The sequence below is a fragment of the Martes martes genome (genome assembly GCF_963455335.1).
Source record: "Martes martes genome assembly, chromosome: 2".
NCBI lineage: Eukaryota > Metazoa > Chordata > Mammalia > Carnivora > Mustelidae > Martes > Martes martes.
Window position 1 is genome coordinate 61,469,126 of NC_137889.1, and position 13,177 is coordinate 61,482,302.

The 13,177-nt window shown below is 37.8% G+C and overlaps 1 protein-coding gene across 1 annotated transcript in view; it reads right to left on the reverse strand.

The window, feature by feature from the left end:
* Nucleotides 1–10,166: 10,166 nt before the first annotated feature.
* The window catches only part of GYPA (glycophorin A (MNS blood group)), a 36,859-nt gene continuing 33,848 nt past the window's right edge, over nucleotides 10,167–13,177 (reverse strand). The window contains exon 7 of the mRNA XM_080796982.1: nucleotides 10,167–11,409. The gene's annotated coding sequence lies outside the window, so the exon portion shown is untranslated. The remainder of the gene's footprint in view (nucleotides 11,410–13,177) is intronic.

Sequence of the window (13,177 nt, forward strand, 5' to 3'; positions counted from 1 at the left end):
CATGATCTCCTAATGTATGATGCACTGATGGTATTTGGTAAAACCATCTGGAAGAGGCCCAAACTGAGGCAACAATTCCACTTAATAAGCTCCACTGATTGATGTTCATCAACTGATAATGTGAACTCAGGTTGAACTCTAGTCATAAAACTTGGAAAGAGGGATGCTTGAGAAATTATATGTTCTTCATTGCGAAATGACTGACCTGAGCCTAAGATCAATTCTAAGACTGACTCTAAGGGGAGGATAATTTCAAGGCCAACCTAAAAAAAAATTGAAACCACTCAGCACCTGTTGTCCCTCTCAAATTCTATTCCCTAACCCATCTATACTGAAGAACTTTTTGGATACCCACTGGAGGACTGAAATTCTTGTCTCTAATTTGAACTAAGAGTCACAGTTCTCTATAAGCCACAGTCAAAGAGTTACTAGATGTGTTAGGCATGCAAGCAACACAATCTAGGAACTCATAGATCTGGAGGACTGTTTTTATCATAAGTAAAACCCCATGTGGACTAATGCACTCTGTTCACTAGGGAAATGTAGTTTAGTAACTCTGGTCATGATTTTTTTTTTTTTAACTTTGCAAAACTGTGGAAGGAACCAAGATGTCCCTCAACAGATAAATGGATAAAGAAGATGTGGTTCATATATATGATGGAATATTCCTCAGCCATCAGAAAGGATCAATACCCACATTTGTATCAACATGAATGTAACTGGAGGGGATTACGCAAAGTGAACTAAGCCAATCAGAGAAAGACAATTATCATATGGTTTCACGCATATGTGGAACATAAGGAATAGCACAGAGAACAATAGGGGAAGGGAGGAAAAACTGGGAAGAAATCAGAGAGGGAGACAAACTGAGGGTTGCAGAAAGGGAGGGGGGCAGGGGAATGGGGTAACCAAGTGATGGGCATTAAAGAGGATACATGATGTAATGAGCATTGGATGTTATAATCAACTAATGAGTTATTAAACATGATATCAAAAACTAATGATGTGCTATATGTTAGGGGCTAATTGAATTTAAATTGAAAAAGAAAACAATGATTTTTATTTATTTTTTCTTTAAAGGTGTAATACAGGCTTATTATAGAAAATTTGGAAGTTAGGGAAATGTAAAAAGGGAAAAAGCCTAAAATTCACTATAAATACAATCTCTAAGCATACAGACACACACAGACACACACACAATGAGCTCTTACTACAGGACCCATTGGTAATCTCTCAAACGTGCAACAAACCCCATTCCTTGTCATTAAATCTAACAGATGTTAGCATAATGTGAATGTTAAGTCTTGTTCTGAGATTTCCAGAATACACCAGAACTGAGACATTCAAAGCAGTCACTTTGGGAGTTCATGGTACACATTTATTCAAATGCTGATGCTGAGCAACACAGCTTTGTGACAGTCTTTTGTTGTCCATCAAGGGAAGGCATGTGACACATGGCCAGGGCCTTGCCATTCCCTGTCTTTTAGGATAGGAGAAATGAAACCTCAGACATCCCTTACCCTCAACCCCAGGGCAAGGCTGTCACAGTGTGTCTGGTGTGAGGGACGGGGAGGGGGAGGACTACATGTGACATGAGACTCTTTGGTTTAACTTTGTGTCATAGGCATGAGGGTGTCATGGAGCCCCTTAGAGATTTCTGACTCAGATCTGCCCTGTCCTTGAGATGACAGGGACTCTCCAGAGATCATTTCGAAGTCAGGCCTTCCTCTGTGGGTTCCTACCCTATGCCTGTCCTTCTCTTTACTGTTGAGGGAAGGCTCTAAATTCCAGGCAGGTTAATTATAATTGACATCACTTCATACCAGTGGAAGCCTTTCAAAAACCTTGCCTTAGAGACAAAGATTTGAAATAAACGCAGTCCCTGTCCTCATTGAAGACACAGAATAATAAAATTGCTCTTTTGCTTTATTTTTAATCACAGTGCCATTTCAGCAGCTGGGCACTTGGGATACTTGACTAAATCTCATTTTTTTTTTTTTCTGGGACATTCCTTTGCCATCCCTCACATGTTATTTCATTTGTGTCTGGACCACCATGCAGTGAGAATGCGGGCAGAAGTCTCCCTCCCTCTTCTGCACATTCTCTGCTCTTGGCTTGGTTCATACCTTCATTCCTTCACATTTATCCTACTGGATTTAAAATCTTAAAAATGAACTGAAAAGAACAAGTCATCAAGATAGTACATGTACATTTCTGTAACAAATGTTTTTTCATGAAAATATAATAAAAATCACAACACTGACATTAATTGATCACTAGGATTGCCCCAGGCACTATTCTAAATGTTGTGTATATAAACTTGTTCACTCCTCACTACCATGTGTTGAGAAGGTACTATTGTGATTATCAACCCTATTTTGCAAATAAGAGTAATGAAGCACAGAGAGGTTAAATAGTATATTCAAGACCTCACAACTAGTATATGGGAGAGCTTGGATTTGAACCTATGTGTCCTGTCCGTAAGAACTGTGTTTTTAACCACTATGCTATTTGGCAACCATTCTTTGTTCCAGCCTCTCCCCACTACTCATTTCAGGTCCTAGAAATAAACACTCACACAGGCACTCTTGTTATTCTCTAGGGAACTTATTTGGGGTTTTTGGGGGGAAATTCTATTGCACAAATCACATTTCCTCTTCCTTTCTAATTCATCGGTTACTGCTCTCTTTTGTTTTCAGTTTTCCAGATCTTTACTGAAATATTCATCTGTTATTGTTATTATTTATTCTATTCTTTAAATTTTGTTTGTTACCACTTACTATAATTAGAAGGAGGCATAGAAAGGAGAAAATATATACTCACATGATCATTGTGCTATCTTGAATGAAAGGTCTATTTTGACCTGACTTAGAGAGGTGTGACTTGCATTAGGGTTCCCCGGGTGTACCTTTGATCCACCACCAGCCTGCTCTCTCAAACTTGACTCCTACTTTAGCCTTCATACTTTTCTGACTCTGGGTGTCTACTTCTCATCTCTAACCCCTTCAGTCTTTCTCGAAACCTACAGCTGAACATGGTCTTTCTCCTTCATCTCAATTCCTGGAACACCTGTGGTACTTCACTGGCGATGTGCATCATGATTTCTCCTTCATTACAGTCATTTCTAATCACAATTTCACTTCCATGTTGCACAGAAGCTTCTAATGAGTAGTTGCCAAATCCTTTTGTAGTGGGAAAGCCTGGGCTTGAAATCAGGTGCAGTTGTACTCAAATGATAATTACAGGAGTAGGAAAGATTAAAGTTTACAAATTTTAAAGGAAAGAAAAAGCACTTGATAGGATTCAACGACTGCTTACGAAGAAAAAAAATCCCCCAGCGACTGGGAAAGAGCTTTCTCAAACTATGATGGTTATAGGTGAAAAACTTACAGGAAACATTATTCTAAATGGGCACACAAGTTCAGACATAATCCCTTTAGAAAAAGAGGAAGAAGGATGTCAACTACCACTGCCCCTGTGTAACATATTACTGAAGATAGCGGCTAAAACAAATCTTAGTTTCCACGACCTTTAGTTGTGGTCATGCAACTAACTCTGGCCAATGACATGGGAGTGAAGGTTACCATTTATTGCACTTGACAGTCTGGCCCAGAAAACCTCATGGGAATGTCCCTCCATTCTTCCCCCCTGCTAGGTGATTGGGAAGATGACTTTGCAGAGCAGGAGGAACTATAAGCCTAGAACCCTGAATGACTGTATGGAGCAGAAATCATTTCCCATCCCCTCTCAGATTCACACTGGACAGTTATATGACCAAAATTATGAACTCTAATTGTGCTGAACCCTAAAATTTTGGTCTTACTTGTTGTAGTATTTAGCCTGTCTAATACAGGAATAGGGATGCTACCATAGCAAAACCCTGAAATATATGGCATGGATTTAGTATCTGGGTGTCAGGAGACAAAGAATGAGATATTACTTCAGGAAAGTAGACTAGTCATGCTATGTTGATGTAAGTTATTTGGTGAGTGCTGTCTACAATAACTTGGAAGGGATTACTATGTGCCTTCTGTGTCTATAGCTTAGGAGATGGTTCGAAAGAGCCCAAGTTTTAGTGTTTGCTAATTGTTACAGCTTTTAATGATATTATAACAAAAATGAGTTTAGGAAATAATTGGCTGATCCAAGAAGAAATTAAGAATCTCAAAGTGTTGGGGAAAGCAAATGCTTCTGGGCCTAAAACAGTGGGACAGATAAGACTGAAAAAGACTTAGAGGAAAAAGACATATCAATGTTTCTCATTAACCAAAGAACTCAGCCCTGGGGCTGAGATCACATCAAGAATATTGCTTTTCATCATAACCCATTATTTAAGATGGCTCAAAGAAGCTGTCATTAAGTTAGAGGCAAGGATTAATGCAAGTATACAAAGAAATGAAAAGATTTAGAATTTTGTCTCAGAAATAACTTTGGATGTAGTTGCAGGAAGATGGAGCTGACTGAAAGCAAATTGAACAGAAGTCACTTTATTTTCTAAGGGATTTGTGTTGCCACAGTAAGTATGAGCCTGGCTTGAAAAAGTTTTTTCCTATTTCTCTATAAATCAACCCTACCACCATTGGAAAATGTGCTACCAAATTTGTATAGCTCATAAGCAGGGCTCAACATTCACTTCAAATATGGCCATGGAATTTAATGACCAGGAAGAACTTACCCAGTGCAAAGCCAAGTGCAAACCGTATTGCCATAGAGAACAACAGACACTTCCATATCCTGGGCAGGAGCCTACACAGTGTTTGCCCATTAGATTCTCTCAGTGCCACGGACCAATGACTGATGGTCATCTCTTTTTGGATGACTAATTTTTATTGCAGATGTCCGAGCTCCACCACTGTGTATTGGATATAGCTGTGGGAAGAAAACGTGACTTTTTAGCTTGTTGATTGTCTGATGAGGAGAAACTACATTTCAACCTGATGAGAAAACTGTATATGACCAAGAGGTCCTGGGCTTTGAGCTGCGTGCATTAACAGAGGGGAGAAGAGTATGGTATGTGTGTGAGAATAAAGGGCATACATGAGTATGTCGTGACCAGAGGCATGAGTTGTGGTAGAAACTGCCAGATGTCCATTAAAATCCATTCTACCTTTATTCCTGGGCACAAGGCTTGACTTTTCCCAGACTCCCTTGCTGTTAAGTGTGGTGGTGTGACTGAATAGTAGAGAATAGAATATGAGTCGAGAAGCGACCATTCCCCATCCCTTCCTTTTGGTTCTTAATTCATGGGAGGGATGGATTAAACCTCCTGTGTGTGCTTCTACTTATTACTTCCCTCTTCTGGAATGGTAATTTTGAAGGAAATTTGGAAACCAGATTTTGACGATGGCAAAGATGCCATCAGTTTAGAGCCATGAATGACTATGTGAAGGATAATCTCTGTTCCCTGCTGACCTGCAGTATTTCTGTACCATTACCTGAAGAGAAAAATAAACTTCCTATGTATTAACACCACTATGTTTTGGGTCTTAAGTTGCTCTAATTAAAACCACGTACAATCTAGTGGGTGAGATAACGTAGCAGGAAGTTCAGGCATTGACAATACTCAGACTCAGATGGAGGGCAGCGGATAGCTTGATTAGGTTTAGAATCACAACCACATCAGGTCCTGAGGATACAGAGAAGTATCTCTCACAGGAAGAGGGCTATCCAAGTGGTCAGCAACCAGATGAAAGAGTTAGGATTCAAGTCCATTTTCCAATCCTAGTAGGGGAATTGTGGGAAAAGACATTCTTATAAATCCAAAAATCAGGTATTTGTCACTTTAAGATACTTTTTCAAACTACCAGGAAACACAGTATTATTCTCATTTCCAAGTATGTCTGCAGAATACTTGAGAAAAAAGAAAAAAAAATGAACTCTTGGTCTACCCTAGATTTAAAAAAAAATTTTTTTTTTTTTTTTTGAGAGGGAGAGAGAGAGAGAGAGAACATGCGTTGCACAGGGAAGGGACAGAAGGAGAGAGAGACAGGGCTCAATCTAATGACCCTCAGATGACTGGAGCTGACATCAAGAATCAGATGTTTAACCAACTAAGCCACCCAGGCACCTCTTGGTCTATCCTAGTTTTGATTTCAAGAAGAGTTACTAGAAGTATATGTAATAATGAGTCATTGTGGTAGGCTCTGTTCTGAGCACAGGGGAGGAGCCATGATGTGAAGATCCTCTGTATTGCCCTTGAGACTCTCACGGTACACACTGCAAGTAAGAGGAGAGTAAACCACATGATAAGAGAGGTCATGCAATATAGCTGTATTAAACAAGAATAAAGGGAGAATGCTGGGAACTAGGACTCCCATATATGGGAAGCTTTGTAATAACCCTGAGGTGAGGAGATCAAAGCAAATTATAATTAAAGATTTTTAAAAAAATTATGACATGGTTATCATTACATAGAGGATTGTATATCATTACGTAGAGTTTTAGAAGTGAAAAAGAACTGTTATATGTCAGAGGAAATGGGCAACATAACTCCTGTACCTTTTGCTCCAATAGTCCTGGTGAGAGAGATGACAGCTTCTTTTGCTTTCCTTTTGGGTTTTCTGTATAAGCCGCTGTGGGAAGCACGACCACTGCTGAATGGGGTGGCTATCAGATATCTGGAATAACACTATCTTCTAGCAGACTTAGTGTGAGGGGGAAACAGATGCATGATTTTCTGCCTTCTGTTGTTGGGCCAACACTGCTATTCCTTGGGTTTCTAAGAGGAAGAAGTAGCCTGATTCTTTCAAACAAGGATTTAAATGAAGTAAAATAAGTTGAGCTCACGGAAGATCATATACATACCTGCTCCTAACATTGCACCAAACTAATATATGTCTTAATATGAGAAAATAGTTTTTAAGTCTGCAGCATATTAAAGAAAATAGGATCACTTTCCTTTTAAAGTGTACAGACCAAGTTATTCTATTGATGAATTTTTCTGTTTTGCACTTTATTTGAACATTTATCCTTCAACTTTCAAGGACAATTTTTGCCAAGTCACAGCACATATCGAGCACACCCACAAATGTGTTTCATGAGATATGGACGATGGTGCAATACCAAGATGTCGCTGGTGTTCTGTTTTAACAGAGAGCTCTAGCTTCGAGATAGTCAATAGGATCCTGCAACGTTGGTACCATTTCATATTAAATTAGCTCCTCGTAACAACAAGAAAAAAGAAACTGTTGAATATTACTGCACATTTTTTCTGAACTTATTAATTTATGCATGTGTATTTTTGTTGTGGTGGTTAGGAGTAAACATACTGTTTTCTACGTTTGCAAGAATAAACTTGTACCTAGCTCAAGGGTTTTGTGAAGATCACACTAAGCATTTAAAATAGTGTCTGGCACATAGTAAATGCTCAATAAATATTAACATATCATTATCCATGAAGCCTGTTTTTAAAATAAATTAAAATGGCAAAATATTTCTTGAATGCATAATTGTACTATGATGCTATGGTAATAAAAAAGAACAAAATTCAAACTTGTTTCTGCTAAAACCTTAAAATCTAAAATATATTTAAAAAACTAAGACATATACTGCCAATGTTCACATTTATGTAGGTAGCAAAATGAAACAAATCATTGTTATAATCACAACAAGGTCACTTAAGGAAATGAGACAGTTTAGGAAGATTTATGAATCCAGAAAGCACCCAGAGTTAGAAAAGAGAATTCTCTTTTTGAGGAGAATGTGTCTTTTTTAAATGTTCGGTTAGCCAATATACAGCACATCATAAGTTTTTGTTGTAGTGTTCAATGATTTATTAGTTGCAAAGAGAATGTGTCAACATGATCAAAACTTTCTGGGATTAAAAGTCAGTAGAATCAGTTATTCCAAAAAGAATGGCTATGCTTCTGTCAGTTTAATAGTTGTTTAATATCTAAAAATTGTGACATCTTACTTTGAGGAAATTTTTTTCTGGTAAATTATATACACTGTAACTGACACTTGAAGTTACACAATATTTAAATTGTAGGTTGGTTCCATTATTGGCTGTTAAGCACAAATGGCAAGAATGTTTTTCATAACACTCTGACTCTTCATATGCTTTCCAACTAATTCTCTAAGAAAAGAAAGAAAGCAAGTCAGATGTGCAAGTAGGGAAGGCTTTCCCCCCCCCCCCCCAATTACAAAACCTACACTGAGTGAGTGAGTGTGTTGGACATTTTAAAAATGATGAAAATTAGTAGTTACTTCCTTGTATCACCAAGATCCTATTTTTCTAAACTTATTGTCTTGAAAACAAACCTACCTTTTCAATTTACTCTCAAGTAACATTTTAAAGCTACTAATGACAACTGAAATCTAAAAGGCAACTGATTTCGTTTCGTACATCTACTCACTGAAAAATGCATATTGTCATATTCCAGCGACAAAAGATAAGAAATACTGGCTTTCCTGTTTTGTCCAACAAAAAGTGATATGGCAAAAAGAAAGGTGGGAATAGCCTTCAAAGGCTAAATATTTCCACAGGGCATGTAAGGTGCATTGACTATAGAACTCAATGCTGCCTTGCTGGTAGCGAGTAAGGAAGAGTTTGTCACAGATGATGTTAATCAGAGCTGCCATTTATTGAGCACCTCCTGGGTGCTGGGCATGCCCTCCATACCTCATTTTCACACCAATGTCAAGACATTTTTGCAAGGCAGTTAGTCTTATCTTCACGTTGCTGATAAGGAAACTGAAGTTGCATGAATAAACAAGCAGGAGTTTGAACTCTGGATCCAAAATTGATTCTCTTTCCATACTATCCCAGATGAAGCCTTTATAACACTAGGAATCATGTCATTTTAAATATTAAGAAAAGCGTCCTGAAATAAGAGCAGGTTTTGTGAAGCCTCACAGGAGTCACAAAAATGATTTAAGACCCCTGCACCCAAGGACTCACAGTTAAGTAGGGGATAGAATTCAGATCATAGTAAATGAGCAGAGGACTATGGACTTCGGGAAACAGACTGAGGGTTTTAGAAAGGAAGGGATGGGGAGGGATGGGTGAGCCTGGTGCTGGGTCTCCTGGAGGGCACTGATTGCATGGAGCAGCGAGGGTTATATGCAAACATTGAGTCATGGAAAACTACATCAAACTACATCAAGAACTAACGACATACTGTTTTGCGACTAACATAACACAATAAAAAAATTAACAACAACAACAGCAACAACAAAACGAGATGCACAAATGCCTTGAGGGTTCAGGCTACATGTTTCCATCTAGAAACTGCAAGTGGGTTATCGGTAAGCTGCCCGCGCGCACACACCCGCTGAACAGAGCTGAGGGCACGAGATACTCACTACAGAGATACCCACTGATGCTGTGACAGGCTTGTGCATGATACTGGGTAGAATTTTGTATTGCTTTTTGTTTGGATGACATTTGGCTCTTAGGAATTTCTTATGAGAAATGTGCTACATTTGATAAGACAAATACCGAGAATAAACCAGAAGGCTGTTGATCTATTGCTGTCTATGAATATACTGAAATAGCCCTTCTACCCTGTCATTCCTTGGCTCCCCATGTTCTTCCTTTACAAATTTCTCGTCTTTCTCCGTTCATTTCCCCTCATAGAGACCCTCTGCTCACACCTACACAAGCAAACATACAGACTGAAGGATCAAATTTTCTTATCAGCTTCATTCCCATCCCTGATTCGGGTCTCAATTTTAAGAAATTCAACATGAACCGTTCATGTCGGCCTCCAAGGTAAGATTTCTTCACTATAGTCTTAGGCTGATTTAATTATTAAACTATAAAGACCGTAAAGGAAATGTCCTCCTATAAACATTAAGTCCAAAAATGAAAAGTCCACAGATAGACGTACAGAGAAGTCAACCGGAAGAGTTCCAGGAGGTTAAAGTAATTCATATTTTAATTATTCTCTGAGTTCTTTTGCTCTTGTTGAGAAGGGACAGCCACTCTAGTCTATTGTCTTTGACTTGTAAATTACTTTAGAGACAAGCCTAGTCTCCTGTTCTTGGTTCAACATTTTATTTTTATTGAAAAAAGTACATTTAAAATTGCCTTGGTGCTTGAGTAATTCAGTAGATTAAATTAACCCAATAATACTGTCAAACTACTTATAAAATATGTAACAATAGAAATTCGCCCTTATTTTCAATTTAACACAAGAACTCTCTCGGAACAAACAAGTAGGTTAAGACTAAGACTTTGTAATTTATTTAAAAAAATTGAACTTGCTGAGCCCAAATACGTACATAATATCATTTACTTAATTATCACAATAAAAAGCCACATGGATTTTTAGTCATTTGGAAGTAGACGATCACAGGTGGGTACCTCTCTGTTTTTATATTGCTTTTTAAGTTTTATTATAAATGAGTGATAGCTCTATGGTTACAAAGCAATCGTCTAATGTCTAGAAATTTCTTTTGGATTATTTAGGCTAATTTTCGAAGCTTTCCTAAAGAGAAAATAGGACTGGATGGATTAAAGAATTCAATTGAGAATACAGGACAACCTATTAACATATTCACCTGCTTGTCAAGTTTGCCCTTCTTATTGCATTTACAGAGTTACTCAGTTTCATTATCCTGCATTTAGAGAGTTATTAAGTTTGTAAAGAAATGTCATTAATTCTTTTCTTTGTCAGGACACCATGACCTCTTATATAAATAACTCTGCCAGTGGAACAAAAAAAGAGTTCACACCCGCCTGTCAGACAAATTCCTTGAAATAGGTCATTCACACATGTGTAACATCTCACCTCTTAAAGCGGGAAAACCTTTTTGTGTCCATTTATGCATTAGAGGATGAACATGAATGTCATTTTATACATCTATATCTATGTTATCTATAATGTATGTGTTTATGCATGTGTGTACGTAAGGGATCTCCAAACACAAGCCTTATCAGTGTAACTAAAATATCATTATCATCAGTGTAATACCCTATCTTGCAGTGGAAAGAAATATTAGGATTTCAGGTCCCCTTAATATATTTAAAACAATGACAAGTCTCAGAACTCTGGGATGAGAACTTAGATATCATCCGGACATTACAAGCTCTTCATTTGACAGCATAATCACTGAACTATAATAAAATAGAATAAGTCATAAAGAACTACAGATGAAGCCAACTGGAGTTTGGAGATCAGAATTCTAAATCAATTAATTATAAAAATAACACTAACACACAAAAGCACGCATAAAAGGAAATAATTGTTCTTCATTTTGTAATGTTAATGAGTAGAGACATTTTCCATCATTGAGTCACTGGACTCCTTATGATGAAATTTTCATCTTGAAGTTGTACTGCGTAGGAAGGTATACAATATATTGGAGCATGTAATTCACACGTTCGTTTTTCATTTGACTGAAGTCTTGTGTCTTTGACTTCTTCCAAAATTTGGCTTAAGGATCAGATTCTCATGAATTAGTTTTCTGTGGAAGGATTATAGAGAGGGGGAAAAAGCAATAGTATGAGTCACAGTTCTATTTAAGCGCAACAGGAAATTAATGCATAAAATACACTTTAGAATTCTACATTCTCACAGAGTGTCCTTGAATATAGCTATTAGGGAATGAAAGGAATTGTCTTTCAGATTAGCACTATAAGAGAAAAACATGTAAAGAAAGGATTCTTAGAAAATCTATTCTAAAAGCCTTAGATAAGGCACAAACATAATTACTCTGCTCCTCATTTCTACAGAGATGAGATGCTAACACCAAACTTGTATAGGCGCTGAATATGGTGGGAAGGCAGCGACTGATAAGTGAGTTAAATTACGTATATGTAAGGCAATCTCTCTCATCTACAATCTCTCTTGGGAATAACTTTGTTCCTTGGACATCAGCAAGGAGAAGTCCGTACAGCACCTTACACCTAAATTCCTCTCTGATACTAGCATATGGGAAAAGGGAGCTGGGTTGGTTTCTTTCATCAAACCTGACTCTCAACCTTTCTTGGCTACAAAGTTGAATTTGTGTTACTCCTGGAGAGTATATTAAAGGGGTGAGAAGAGCTTTTGCTCTTGTGAAAACAGTGTTTTCCACAGTTTTCTTCCTTTGGGATATCAGAGGAACTGTGTATCCCAAACATTCTCCTGTGAGAAATGAGCTGTTGGAGTCACCCACAGCCGCCACCAAGGACAGCTAACTCAGATCCAACTCTTCTCACTTCCTATCAGGCATAAACTACATGCAAATTCAGGGGGTTAAAGTAAGTAATACTTTACACCCTAACATTTCCAGTTCTCATCTATAAGGCACGGTTCCTGTCTCTTATTGTCTTTGACTTCTACGTTTCTTTGCAGCAGTATACTACAAAAGCAGGACTAGAGTATTTTTAGATCCTTTTATGTATTTCCCAATATTTCCTGTGAGATGGGATCAGATTTTATAACCCATTTCACTAATTTTCTGAGACACATTTAATTACTTCATTTGCACCAATATGGGGAAATGAAAGAAGCCTGAAATTTGGTTCATCTGACTTTCCCCTGTCTTTTCCATATATTTGAGGCATGAACTGGGAACCAAAGCATTCATCTTGCTAAAGTAGAAATGCACATAATTCCCTGAAACATGTTCTGTCTTCTCCCACGCCATTTGCCATGTTGTCCTTCTGCCCGGAAGTGCCTTGTCTTGCCCTGGGTAATGTTCATGGCTTTGGGTGGTAAGCACTCCATTTAGAAACAGCATCAGAACATTTTTTTTGGAAATAATGCATTATTTAGATAAAAATTACAGATATTAGTTCTACCTGCAAGTCCTAAAACAAAGTATCCTTGTGCATTAAGTGGTTCTGGCACCCGACTTCAAACTTTGTTAAGTATCAGCAGATCGGGTTTTACTAATCCTTTTTGCTCAGAACTTTGTATATGCCATTTACTCTACAAAGCATGACCTTCCTGGGACTAAGGAATTATGTAACAATCATGGTTAAGCTTAAAGGACAATCCACAAGATAACTTGATGAGGCAAGTCCTGCTATAATAGGTTTTGCAGCTGGAGTGAATCTTTAAAACTTTCTTTCGCCACTCCAAACTCTAGGAAACCTAGCAAGTCCTTTGAAGACAGGTGTTTAGTCCCAGGTTAAAACTAGAATCCAAAAATTTATAGTTCTTCAGTCCTATCGTGATTTTTAAAAAGATTTTATTTATTTATCTGAGAGAGAGAGTACGGGGACAGCAGAGGGTGAGGGAAAGTG